General features: G+C 44.4%; 1 protein-coding gene across 3 annotated transcripts in view; it reads right to left on the reverse strand.

The window, feature by feature from the left end:
• Positions 1 to 12342, reverse strand: part of PAN2 (poly(A) specific ribonuclease subunit PAN2) — a 1342435-nt gene that overhangs the window by 784862 nt on the left and 545231 nt on the right. The window contains exon 1 of one of the 3 annotated variants that reach the window (XM_085600272.1): positions 2697 to 2818. The exons of the other annotated variants lie outside the window; for them this stretch is intronic. The gene's annotated coding sequence lies outside the window, so the exon portion shown is untranslated. Of the gene's footprint in view, positions 1 to 2696; positions 2819 to 12342 lie in introns of those variants that run through there. 3 annotated transcript variants of the gene reach the window in all.

The following is a 12342-nucleotide window of genomic DNA, read 5'->3' on the forward strand; positions in this document are numbered from 1 at the left end:
AGGGGAAATCACTTTAGATAGCTTGAAATCACAGTCTTGTAGGAGAAGTGATTTTGAATAGCATATTACAAGTTTGAAATGTACCATCTCTCCAGGGTCACCCCAGATTTTCTGCTGGACCCTATATTTTTGCAGGCTGTAGAACTCTGTGCACTTTAACCCTGCTAACCAGGGATAAAGCGCCTCTGCCCCCCCCCTTTCAGCATGGTGAATTTGACATAACCCTGATTGGAATGTTTAATTTACACTGAAGTACCTTGTATATGGTACAAAGTGTACACAGAGCCTGTAAGTTAAGTGTGATAAGTGCATTTCAGCGCCCATTAGGCTACCCACTACAGTGGCAGTGCAAACATGACTGCAGGCCTACCATTTGTAGCCTGGCTGTTGCAGCCTTAAACTTCAAATTCAACCTGTCAAAATAACTCATTTTGACAAACAAAACCTTCCTTCTAAATATTTATATGGCACTCTTACATGGGCATTACGGCCCGTAAGGCAGGGCACATGGTATTTAAGTGAAGGACATGTCCGAAAAGCCAGTGAAAGCGCCCCAAAAGCAATTTTCACTGTAGCAAGGCTAGCTGTTCCATAGAAAAACAGGCCTACATTATTATAATTAAGAATGTCAATTTCCGTTAGGAAACAGCTAGAAAAATAATACAACTATTTATAAAATTTGTAAACAATCTAAATCAATTTTGAAGTCGGATTTTTGATCAATATGAAAGGAAAGGTACTTTTAGAAAGTTACCTTTTCCTTGCCTAAAACCACTGGCGGCCCATTTGCATTTTCTCTCCCATTTCTGCCAGTCAGTAATTCGCATTTGAATAGGTGTGAAATGCCTCCCAGGAGCAAACAATAGGCTCGTTTGAATGGGCAGAAGTGACCCCTCTGAACCATGAAAGAATATGCAGGGTGGGGCAGTGAGCATCCTTTTTGACATTACAGTGCTAATCCCTACTTGACTGTCAAATCTTGCATGACAAGCCTGCTGGGGTTTCCATGCAACACTTAGGGCACACTTCAAGGGGTAAGGACAGGATGCAAGACAATTCTTGTGCATCTACTCAGGTTGCAGGAAAACTCAGCTTTTGTCATATCAGACTTCTGTCTCTGGGTTTTACATATAACACTTGAGGCATACTTCAAAGGACGAGAACATGGTGCAAAACCGTTAGTGTATCCACTGCCTGGTTCTTTAAGTACCTGCTTCAAACTGGATTTTAGTGTTATATGTGGCAGGACCATAGGATTACCATTGTAAATCACACACACACACATACACCCCCCCCCCCCAACCCTCAGAGCTCAAGTTTAGTGTGGCTGAAGACTTCCACCATCTTGAACATGTCCTAAGTTGGTAGGATTGGCTACAGGGACTTTTAACCCATTGGTTAGGGTGTGCCAAGAAGTTATTACCACCCACTAGTGTGCGCCAGGCATAACTTGACACCTCCAAACACCTATTCCAGACCATTTCTGAAGTTGTGGAAGATCGGAAGAAGATTGAACCTGCTGCATGAGACCAGAGAAAAGCCCTGAAGACCTGAACCTTTTCTTGTACCCAGGACAAAAAAGTGGACACCAAGGGTCAAAATGCAGACATGTTAGAGCTACAGGGGCGCAACAAGCTACAAGTGACATTTTCCTGGAACTGCCCAGTAGACCAGTGGCACCTGTACCAGGACTCTCATGTCTTACACCCTGCGAGGCTAAGTGCCTGCCCTGAGGTTTGGAGGGAGATTTAAAAGTGTACTCCTGTGGTGGAATGAGACATGAAGTAATGTCAGAAGGTAAAATCTTTGACCAGGACAAACATGGTTGGTGTATACGACCTACACTCCATGACGGTCAGTGTCAAATTGCGCCTAGATCCCGGTCTTCCGAGACCGATCCCCATCATTGGAACTATATCCATTGTGGCGCTATTACTACTGAAAAGTTTAATAATTCATACCTCCAGTTCACCTTATTGGATTTTTGGTGTTATTCTATTTATGAAATGTTGCTTTATTTTTCTAATTTGGTTTGGGATTTTTATTGTTTTCTGTTTTTACTTTATTACCGTTTTGTCCTGCCTTAAATTAAGCCTATCTGCTCTGTGCCATAGCTGCCAGGGAGTTTAACTCAGGTTAATTTAATGACTTTGAAAGTTCAACCTGACAAAGGTTGTGATTATTCCTTGAGGTAGGTAGTTACCTCCCCCAAATACTAATTTTTACAGTACACTTGTTACCTCTGCTGCAGTGACCCAAGTTTAAACAAGCATTGGCATAGCCAATAGGTCTCGCCTTTGGGACCTTATAAGTGTTTAGTTATCCAGCACAATAACCTTGGTGCAACAACATCAAGTTTTGCATGGCTAAACACTTATAAGGACCCAAAGGCGAGACCTATTGGCTATGCCAATGCTTGTTCACTGTGCCATTGGGACCCTCTACATTCCCCTGCCGCATGTCCTGCACATCAGTTGATATTAAGACTGCCTATATAACCAATACTGTGCTTGCACCTCACAGATAAGTAAGCATATGAAAACTTGCAATGAGGATACTGAGCTGTTAACACCGTTTCTTCTGTGAAAGACCTACATTTTAATTTTACTGTGACATTTTTATCTAGCTTGGAGATAGCTTGATCTGTCTTGCCAGCGTCCAGTTTAAGAAATATATATAATAAAATGCATACATACAGGATTTTAAGTGACCCCTCATCATCCATCCGTTCAGGAGTCCTTCTTTTGCTTCGGCCAACCACAGCTTGGGGCAATGGGTCAGCTCCATCAGCCATTGGCTCTCTTTACTGTGAGTGACCCCATTTTGCTTCCATATACCTGCCTAAAAAGTAGCCCAATTAAATGCCAAGGCCGGTAGCTAGTATTTCATTTGTTTTAGTTTCATGTTTTAAAAAAACCATTTGCAGTGAGACATATTACACCCCTCTTTTTTCAAGCATAAAACGTAACAAAGATTTGCTTTTACCGTCTAATGCATTTTGCAAACATTGCAGTCCTGCAAAGACCAGACCTGAGGGCTTTGCTAATGTTTGCTCCTTCTTTGGTGCATTTAACACAGTTTTTGCAAGAACATGGAATATTAAAATAATAGAACTGTACTTGCAATTAAAGAATCTGTGCAATGACTGCAAATGTGAATTGTGGTGACACGTGTCTGTTTAACAGCTGTGGGCGGTCGATGAGTATTTTCTGGACACCAGCTGGTCCTTTCTTTTATAACTCCTGAATGAGTATTTTATTCCTTTCCCATTAATGTATAAACCATACCTATTTTTGTCTTACTCACTGGAAAAAACTTAAAATATTATAGTCTTAAATATCAAACTGTAAATATTATCAAGTTGTTTCCATGTTTTCTTAACATTTGTACATGAACTGCCACATTTCTGAGATTGTTTATAAGTTTCAGAAGTGAAAGGGAGGGAGTAAGCAAGTGCATCTTCTTGTGCGCAGCATTTTACTAGTGTGTCATGCAGCTTCAAAGTGATTGTTTGCGTATCTTATCTATCAGTTATTGATGCCAACTGAAGTCAGTACTCCCCAGTACATTCTGTAGCCAATATTTTGTAGACTTGCTGGGATTACTAGTGCTCATTACAGTTTAGTGCATTAATGGTAATTGCTAGCTAAAGTCTGTACTGTTTAATCACATTTCTGGTAAAATTGCTCACATCTACGCTGAAAACACTTATAATTACTGACTAGACCCAAGAGGGTCTATTTTGAACGTTTAATCTCTGATAACTGGACTTTTCTTTGTACAGACATAGGCTTGCTATTTTATTAAATGTATGGTCTTTTGGGCAAACATTTCTTAAATATGACATTTCAGCATGATACATTGCCGTGAAGTTACTCCCCGTAATGTTGCCTGAAATGTGATCACTTTGGTGGCTCAATTACTAATCAGAACATGCGGTGTCACCCCCTGTAATGGCATAGAATATGCAACTTAGATCTACTGTGTATTCTAAACACTTGAACATTGGGCGGGGCCGTTTCATCCTTCTAATGTTGATAAATGAGTGCCTACAAGGTGGTTTATAGTCATATTTGTCATTGGCAGAATTACTTAATGGCACGAATATAGTAACAAAAAAAAAAAGTAAAATGTGTCAGGCATGCGTCTCTACAAGCATGTATTGTGTGCCCGGGCTTATTTTTTGTCCCTGTCCAACCCTGCTGTTCAGTAGCGGCAGCTGCCTTCGCACTAGACCTCTTATAGAAACTTTTAACGTGTGCTCTCACCTTGTGAAGTCAGCCATGTCGGTGTAGTGTCCGATGCGACTAAAGGATGAAAGGGTCGGGTAACAGCGATGCCTTTCTGACACTGAATTGCTTTAACACGAAGCTAACTGTTTGCAGGAGCAGAGGTGAGACGCGAATCATTGAAATCAACAATGGCAGAGTATTCAAGCATAACAAGCATTGGCCGCACGCAAAAGTGAAAGCAGCGGGGGAGGGGCGGAGGAGCGTTGAGGAAGCAATCAAGTGAGAGGAAAGACAGATCAAGCTGGCGGTTGCACGCGCACGTAAACGCAAGCACTAGGCCAGCGAAAGCAGCTTGTGGTAGCACTTTTTAAAGCCCCTACTAAATGTCTCTCCGAGCAACGCGCGCGCTGGCTCAGGCGAGACCTAAAAATGAAAGTATATAAATTAATTTTAGTAAGTAGCACTACTATGTCTTGTATTGGTAATCAAATTAATCTAGGGCCTGCAGAATCAAGCTAGACAACCAACTGCCAGGGACTAGTAGTTAAGTAGACAGGAAATACAATGTTTCCTCGATGCTCAATAGTAAACTGAATATGCAACCGAAGTAAATGGCACAGAGGGCTGAACATTGGGGGAGATGGACGGTGACATGTTCAGGCTGAGGAAAGGCCAGACACAGGGACCAGATTAGACTTGTTGAAAAAGCCACCTTTTCAAAGCTGGTGTGAAGAGTTCCATTCACAGTGGAGGAGGCTACGATGAGCAGGGAGAGCCCCGCGGTAGGTCACCGCTGTAACGTGAAGAGCAGGCCTGGTGAAGTGGACAGCAGTTGCTGTAGCTTCACGCTAGCAGTCACCGTGGGCTGTCGTTGCTGTTGCACAGATCTTCCGCTGCCAGTCGTCACAGGTGGTCACTAACGCAAATACACAGGTTCACAGAGCTTCGCGCTGGCGGTTGTCGCTGAAGCAAATTCTCAACTTGAACAGGCCCGTTCAGAGTCGCAAGGACTCCAAAACATCAGACTTTCACATTCTTGTACAGGAGAAGCTCAAGTGATGCCAGCGAAGGATCAAGAACTGAGTTACCGATCCCCAAGCGGTACCTCCCCAGGTCCATCAGAGGCCAGCACGGCTCTGGCAGTTCCAGTTGCAGATCTGGTGCAGCAGGTCAGCAATTCAATTGCGTGGCGGCCTCTAGAGCTTGTTGTGTTCCTGTATCTCAGACAGGTCAGCCAACTGACCCTTGGAATTACTCAGGGTAGCCTGGGAAAAAGAGAACAGGTCCAGTTTTCCTCCTTTTAACAGAGCAGGGTAGTCCTCTTGGGAGCAAGGCAGACCTTAAGCAGCAGGGCAGTTCTCTGGACATTACAGAACATCTGGTTCTGTAAAGTTTTTACCTTACCTGTCACGGATCCAAGAAGTCTTGGGTGACAAAAGACTAGTGTCAGGTGTGCACGCCCCGGAAGCAAATCCATCAAATTTAAGGGTGGCTGGGTACAGACCCGCACCCAACAATCCTATCCGCACCTAATCCCCTTTGTGACACTGTCTGGAAGGAATACATAACCCCAACAGCAGAGACATTCACAGTTATGTGACACAGGACACTCACAGAATGCACAAACCGTTAAGACTTTTCACTACCAGGACATGAAAACACATATCCTACTTTTTAAATACAAGGCACCGTCCCCTTTGAGCCTCTAAATCCTACCTTAAGGGTGACATAAGTGTTAAAAAGGAAGGTTTAGGCCTGGCGCAGGCTTTATTTTGCCAGGTCAAAATGGTAGTTAACACCTGCACTACAGGCTAAAAGTGACAGGCCTGAGACCTATTTTAAAGTGCAAATTTAGTTGGTGGCAGACTGAGTGCTGCAGGCCCAACTAATAGCATTTACTTTACATGACCTGGGTACATGAAGTACCATATACTAGGGACATATAAGTACATTTAATGTGCCAATCAGTGGTAGGCCAATTTTCCCATGCATCAGGGAGAGCACATAAACACTCTAGCACTGGTAGGGTGCCCAGAGTTCTAAAGACAACAAAAACAAATTCAGCAAAGATGGAGGCAAAACATTTGGGTGAGACTCTGCAGAGAGGACCAGGTCAAACGTTTCTCAAGACTTCCATGTTGCCGTTTTGATTTGCTGGTAATTTTTCGAATATATCAACGTGTAATTTGGTATTTAACCTAGATAACCTGTATGCCATTGTTCGGTGCACACCTTACACCTGAAAATACAACACAGCAAGCACCAGTCCAAGTGTGATTTGAACACAAACTGCAGATAACAGCCCCAAGCTGGGCGCAGGCTGGAAGGTATGCTCGTTAAGCATTTCCTATACCCCCTAAAAAAATGTTTACACAACATACAGAAAATGGTGTTGTGAATGCTGTGTTAATGCATACTAGAAAGTGATTAAAAAAGAAAACAGAAAAACTGTCTCAAACACATTTTTGTTTTATTCTGACACAGTTCGCTTCAAGAATTGCTGTAACACCAAACACTGTCAACATACAAATATATTGACTTTCATGCCTAAATGCACCCTCACTTGACAGTCTGCACTGGGAGTTTAGGGGCATAAGTGTCTACTCTCAAAGCCATCGGTTTGAGGCAAAACAATGACAGCCTTTGTGAGGGAAGGTCTGCTAAGTTGTCACTGTAGTTTCCACAGCAAGCAGAGCATGCTGAAGACTGACGCATACAGCCGCATAAAAGTCAGCAAGTCGTAGCAAAGTTTACCTCAAGATACAATTCCAATTTTTTGCTCCACGCTGCTGTGATCTGACAGGTTTTAACAGGACCATTGTTGGCAGCTTGAGCATAACGCTTAGATGGTGTACCTCCTGTGGAGAAGTGTGGCTCACTGGTTAGAGTAGGCAGACCTGGAAGCAGAGGTCAGCCTGGGACCAGGGTTCAATTCCCGGCTCGGCTGGGTCTTGAGTCCATAAATTGCCCATGGACTCGATAATTCTCGCTCCAGTGCATACTCGATTCATGGGTTCACACTCTGCGACTCTGGGCAATAGCTTGCTTAATCTCCACAATGGCCTCTCACGGCGGGATGCCTGGCTTTCACCTTGTGGATGCCCTGCTGGGTTATCTCACAGGGGAATACCAGGACGGGTTCCCTAAGCAAGCGCTTAGAGACCGGTTGGTGATTTGCGCTATATAAATATCTGCACATTTACATTTACATTTAAAATACACTCACGATTCATACGCAGCCATTCATAACAAGCATTGGCATAGCGAATAGGTCTCGCTTTTGGGACCTTTTAAGTATTTAGTTATGTAGCACAATATCCTTAGCGCAACAACACCAACTGTTCCATGGCTAAACACTTATAAGGTCCCAAAGGCGAGACCTATTGGCTATGCCAATGCTTGTTTTCTGTAGTGGATGCCTTCGGCTTCTGGTAATACTCTATTGATATTTCCAAGAATGTTTTTTTGGATAAAAGATTGTTTTTCCATTTAAGTCTTATTTGTCTGACTGCATGTTGGTCGGCTGTTAGTTTTCAGTGTGTTATGTTATGTGTAATTGTATAGCACACAACTCGCTTGGGAGGGTATCCAGGCGCTGATGTGTGTGCCATTCCCTTGAGTGCCTCAGCCTGCAGCTAGAGGCTGTTTCCTGTTAGGTTAATGGCATTGTTTGCCTACCTCTGCAGGTCAGAATGTTGCTGGCCGAGAGTATGGTTACATTGTGGGTAGTTTCAGTTTATTTCTGCGTGCTTTGGAGTTTACTTTTCCTTATGAAATTCAAATTGCAAGAAAGTGGCAGCCCACAACATTTTGAACAAGTTCAACACCATGGCTGGAGGGAGCGTATGCATTTAAAACCTTTTCCAAGAGATTTGCTACTGAGTGCCCATCTACAGAATAGTTAGGCTGTGGCTGGACTGTTGCAAATAATAATGACCGACTAGGTTGTGCAAACTTCTTAATACACCGCAAACCAAAGAATGTACACATACAGCAGGTCTGGCAGTGATTGCTGTAGTGTAGACCTTTCAGGATGCTGATGCGAAATACCACATAAGTGAGGATGTTGTCAGAACCCCATATGCACTCACTCAGCCACACATACGTTGCTCACAGTGAGTAGATCACCCGCTCCCGAGATCTTTCTGTAAGCTACATGTCACTCCTGACTCAACTGTAAATGTATGAGTGATGAAAGCTTATACAAGTCTAGCTGCTACTGCCCTGCTGGACCAGTTCGAGGTGGCAAAGTTTGCAGTGCTGCCGCCTCATTTGTATGTGTCCTGTGATGAAGAAAGCCTGCACTGCTGCTGTCCGAACTGAACCAGTTCCGCAAAGGAGGGAAGTTTGCATTGTTTGTCCTGTTCTATGAAGAAGTCGTCCTTCCACTGGTGTTGCAATGACTCCGTGTGATATTGTTTTCCAAAACATCTTTTGCAAAAATCACTTGTGAAAAACATATTGTAATAAAATTGATTTAGTATGTAGTGTATTTTGACCAAAACCTTTTTTAATAAATGTTTACATTCCCTAACATAGCTATATCCAATTAAGCTGTGGCGTTGAGCCCATAATTACATTGTTAAAAGCAAAACCACAAGATTGACAGTTTAACTTGCTGTTGGCTGAAAATCTAGTAATAATTGGTGATAGCATATGTCATAGTGCCATTTGTCAGCCTGCTCTAGGGGTTACAGTTCCAATTGCGTCATCTAAAACGCATACGTAGCATCTCACTGCTAATGGGCTCTCGACTAAAAGTTTTTTTTTTTTACCATAACAATGCAAGCAGCAGCAGCTGAAAGTGTCTGAAGAAATATAGCGTGCTGGCGTCGTCCTTCCTGAAGCCATCCTAGAGGTTGACTTGATTTGGGTGGAGCACCTGAGGTAACACTATGAGGGGCCCTGCATGAACAGGTGCAGCTGGTGCTGCAGAGCTGCCCCGGGAGCACTCCAGGTGTTGCAAGCAGTCGTGACCCGGCTCTTTCTTGAACTGGTGCAGCACGTGCTGCAGAGCTACACCCGGAGTACTGTCAGAGTTGCAAGCAGTCCTGACCCGGCCCTGCCTTGAACAGGTGCAGCACGTGCTGCAGAGCTGCCGCAGGAGCACTGTCAGTGTTGCAAGCAGTTGTGACCGGCACGTGCAGGACGGCGCTGGGACGTGCCCAGACTGCCAGCTGCCCTGCACGTGTCCCCAGGAGGCCGCCTGTTTCTGGGTGTGAATCTCGCGCGTCTGTTTATACTGCATTTGGCAAGTGGTGCGGAGCGAGTGATTGTTCCTGTGTACAAACACGGGGACACATCCTGGGTTGCTGGGGGTGTTCGAGGGTCTGAGTATTTTCCGGGTGAGGTGGGGGGGGGGGGGGAGCACACACAATCCTGTCAGGTTTGGAAGCCGGTGGTGAAGCGCAAGTTTAGTAGAGTCCAACGCACAGTCCGCCAGGCCTTGCGTTGGCGGCCGAGTCATGGGGTTTAAGTGTCTGCGCTTCTAATTGAGGAATTAATGGCCTTGTTTTTATGCTTTAGACGTTCAGCTAGTCATCCTTCGCAGCGTCAACCAGCTCTCAGGGTACACTAGAACACTTGGTGCGACGACTTTTCCAGTCAAAAGGATTTAATCGACGTGCCCAGACTGCCAGCTGCCCTGCACGTGTCCCCAGGAGGCCGCCTGTTTCTGGGTGTGAATCTCGCGCGTCTGTTTATACTGCATTTGGCAAGTGGTGCGGAGCGAGTGAGATTTTAATTAGGAGTCTGGCTTTAAGTGGATGGAAGTAGGAGTAATTGTTCCTGTGTACAAACACGGGGACACATCCTGGGTTGCTGGGGGTGTTCGAGGGTCTGAGTATTTTCCGGGTGAGGCGGGGGGGTGGGGGGGAGCACACACAATCCTGTCAGGTTTGGAAGCCGGTGGTGAAGCGCAAGTTTAGTAGAGTCCAACGCACAGTCCGCCAGGCCTTGCGTTGGCGGCCGAGTCATGGGGTTTAAGTGTCTGCGCTTCTAATTGAGGAATTAATGGCCTTGTTTTTATGCTTTAGACGTTCAGCTAGTCATCCTTCGCAGCGTCAACCAGCTCTCAGGGTACACTAGAACACTTGGTGCGACGACTTTTCCAGTCAAAAGGATTTAATCGAAATCCATGGCCCACTGCACCACATATAATGGCCTTAAAAATTAAATAAATAAGAATAATAAAAAAACGAGCGAGGATCGCGCTGGAACTTGTCTTTATGGGGCCATGTGTTTGAAACGCATGGCCCCATAAAGATAAGAAAACGTTTACGACAAACGGAAAGCAAGCGAGGCAGTCCAAGTGGGCCGGCACAAAAAGCCAAAGGGCACAACATACATTGCTCTTTTCCAATGGCTGGCCACCGTTTAGCATAAACGGTGATGCCAGCGAATGGAAATGAGGGGCGAGGCTTAAAGCCCTTTTGTTAAAGTAATCATCTGCATTAAATCTCGCCGAGCGAGCTGCGCATGTGCGCAGCAACGCTAGGCGAGACCTAAAAAGGGGTTAAGAGGAGTAACTTGGCATGCTGGATACACAAATTTAAATCCACTCAGATTAGACATTATTCCTCTTCAAACATTGGCACGGGCTGCAGCAAAGTTGTGTCCTTTTCTTGGCACTTCATGAACTTTGTTTCATTGTGCATTAACAAGAATCGTTTTTTTTTTATTTTAATCACTATTCATGTTGTTGAATCAGTGGACTATCTAACAACTTAAAGACCTAAGTGTCCTAGATCGAACCAATAAGTGTAATTTGAAAAAAGTAATGGGAAACTAATCCGAACGACTTACTCAGACTCCACTTTACTTGCTTTATTGGGGGTGAATATATAAGGCGTGTTCCTAGAGCCACAGAAAGGAATATTGTGCATTGCAGCAGGATAAATAGCCTTCATACGAGGATAGAGACATGCAGGTAGGTGAACAACAACTACTAAAAACAAGGAATGAGAACATATACAAAAAGGTAAGTGAGCACCACAGTGATGTGAGGCGAAGATGAGATAGTTTAGGCAGGTTGGAGGACTTGATGAATTGCACCACTGAAAAGTAAGTCTGAGGTTCAAATGGAGGTAATTCCAGTCTGTCTATATTCAGAGAAGTCTATTGACATGAGGTTCTCTTTTTTTTTTTTTTTTTTTAAAGTGTATTTTGGACGTATAGCCTTGCCAAGGAAGGCTCCTAAAACTGTGCATACTACCAGACATATTGCATTTAAAGGAGATGTAATTTGGTTTGTACAAATTGAGTGCCTTCTAGATTATACAACATTTAAAATAGACTCTGGTAGGGAAAGAGAGCCATCACTGATTTTCATGGTAGGAAGAAAGGCTCAAACTTCTCTGGTCCATGATTAGTGAAGCAGTTGCATGAAGAGCTGCTTTGATTGGGTAAATGAGGACTCTACAAGACAGCAGGTATTGCACTGCCTAACATATGACAGAATGAGGCTCTGGACTGTGGCGTAGCAGTTCACAGAAAGGAGGTAGGGTTTTTTTTTCCGCAGTAATGTAAGCTGGAACAACGACGTTTGTGCCTCTTGTTGATATGGTACTTGAAGGTTAGAGAGGATCAAGGAGAATAACTTAAGGATTAATAAGATAATGAAAGGTTGGGAGCAAAGCAGTCTATCTTTATATTGTTGAGCTGCACATCTGCATAAGGCGCTCAGTATTCGTCTACTAAGGAGGACACTGCTTTGTAGAGTTTTAGATACGATGCAGACGTCCAGGTTTGAAAGACATCAATTAAGGATTGGAGCTTAAAGATAGTTACCTTGGGGGCGCTAGAGAGCTTGGCAGCAAGATGGCCGCTGCATAGCGCGGCTATGCTGGCCGACTCCACCATCCAACAAACAAAAATCCAAGGTGCCAGGGCGCAAAACATAATAGGCTTGACATTACACCCCAACAGAAGTTGCCGCACATGATGCCTTTATCTCAGCAGTAGCTGACAAAAGAGAAGGTCAGCAGGTAGGCCTACTGCGGCCAACGTTGCGGCCCTGTGGTCCACCCCAGCACATCCCTCTGGCGGCAAGATCTGAGCGGAGCAGCCCAGCTCAGAACAACGCAGTAGGCTTGTGGCAGACAACTTTACC

Source organism: Triturus cristatus, chromosome 4_2 (assembly GCF_964204655.1).
Source record: "Triturus cristatus chromosome 4_2, aTriCri1.1, whole genome shotgun sequence".
Taxonomy (NCBI): Eukaryota; Metazoa; Chordata; class Amphibia; order Caudata; family Salamandridae; genus Triturus; species Triturus cristatus.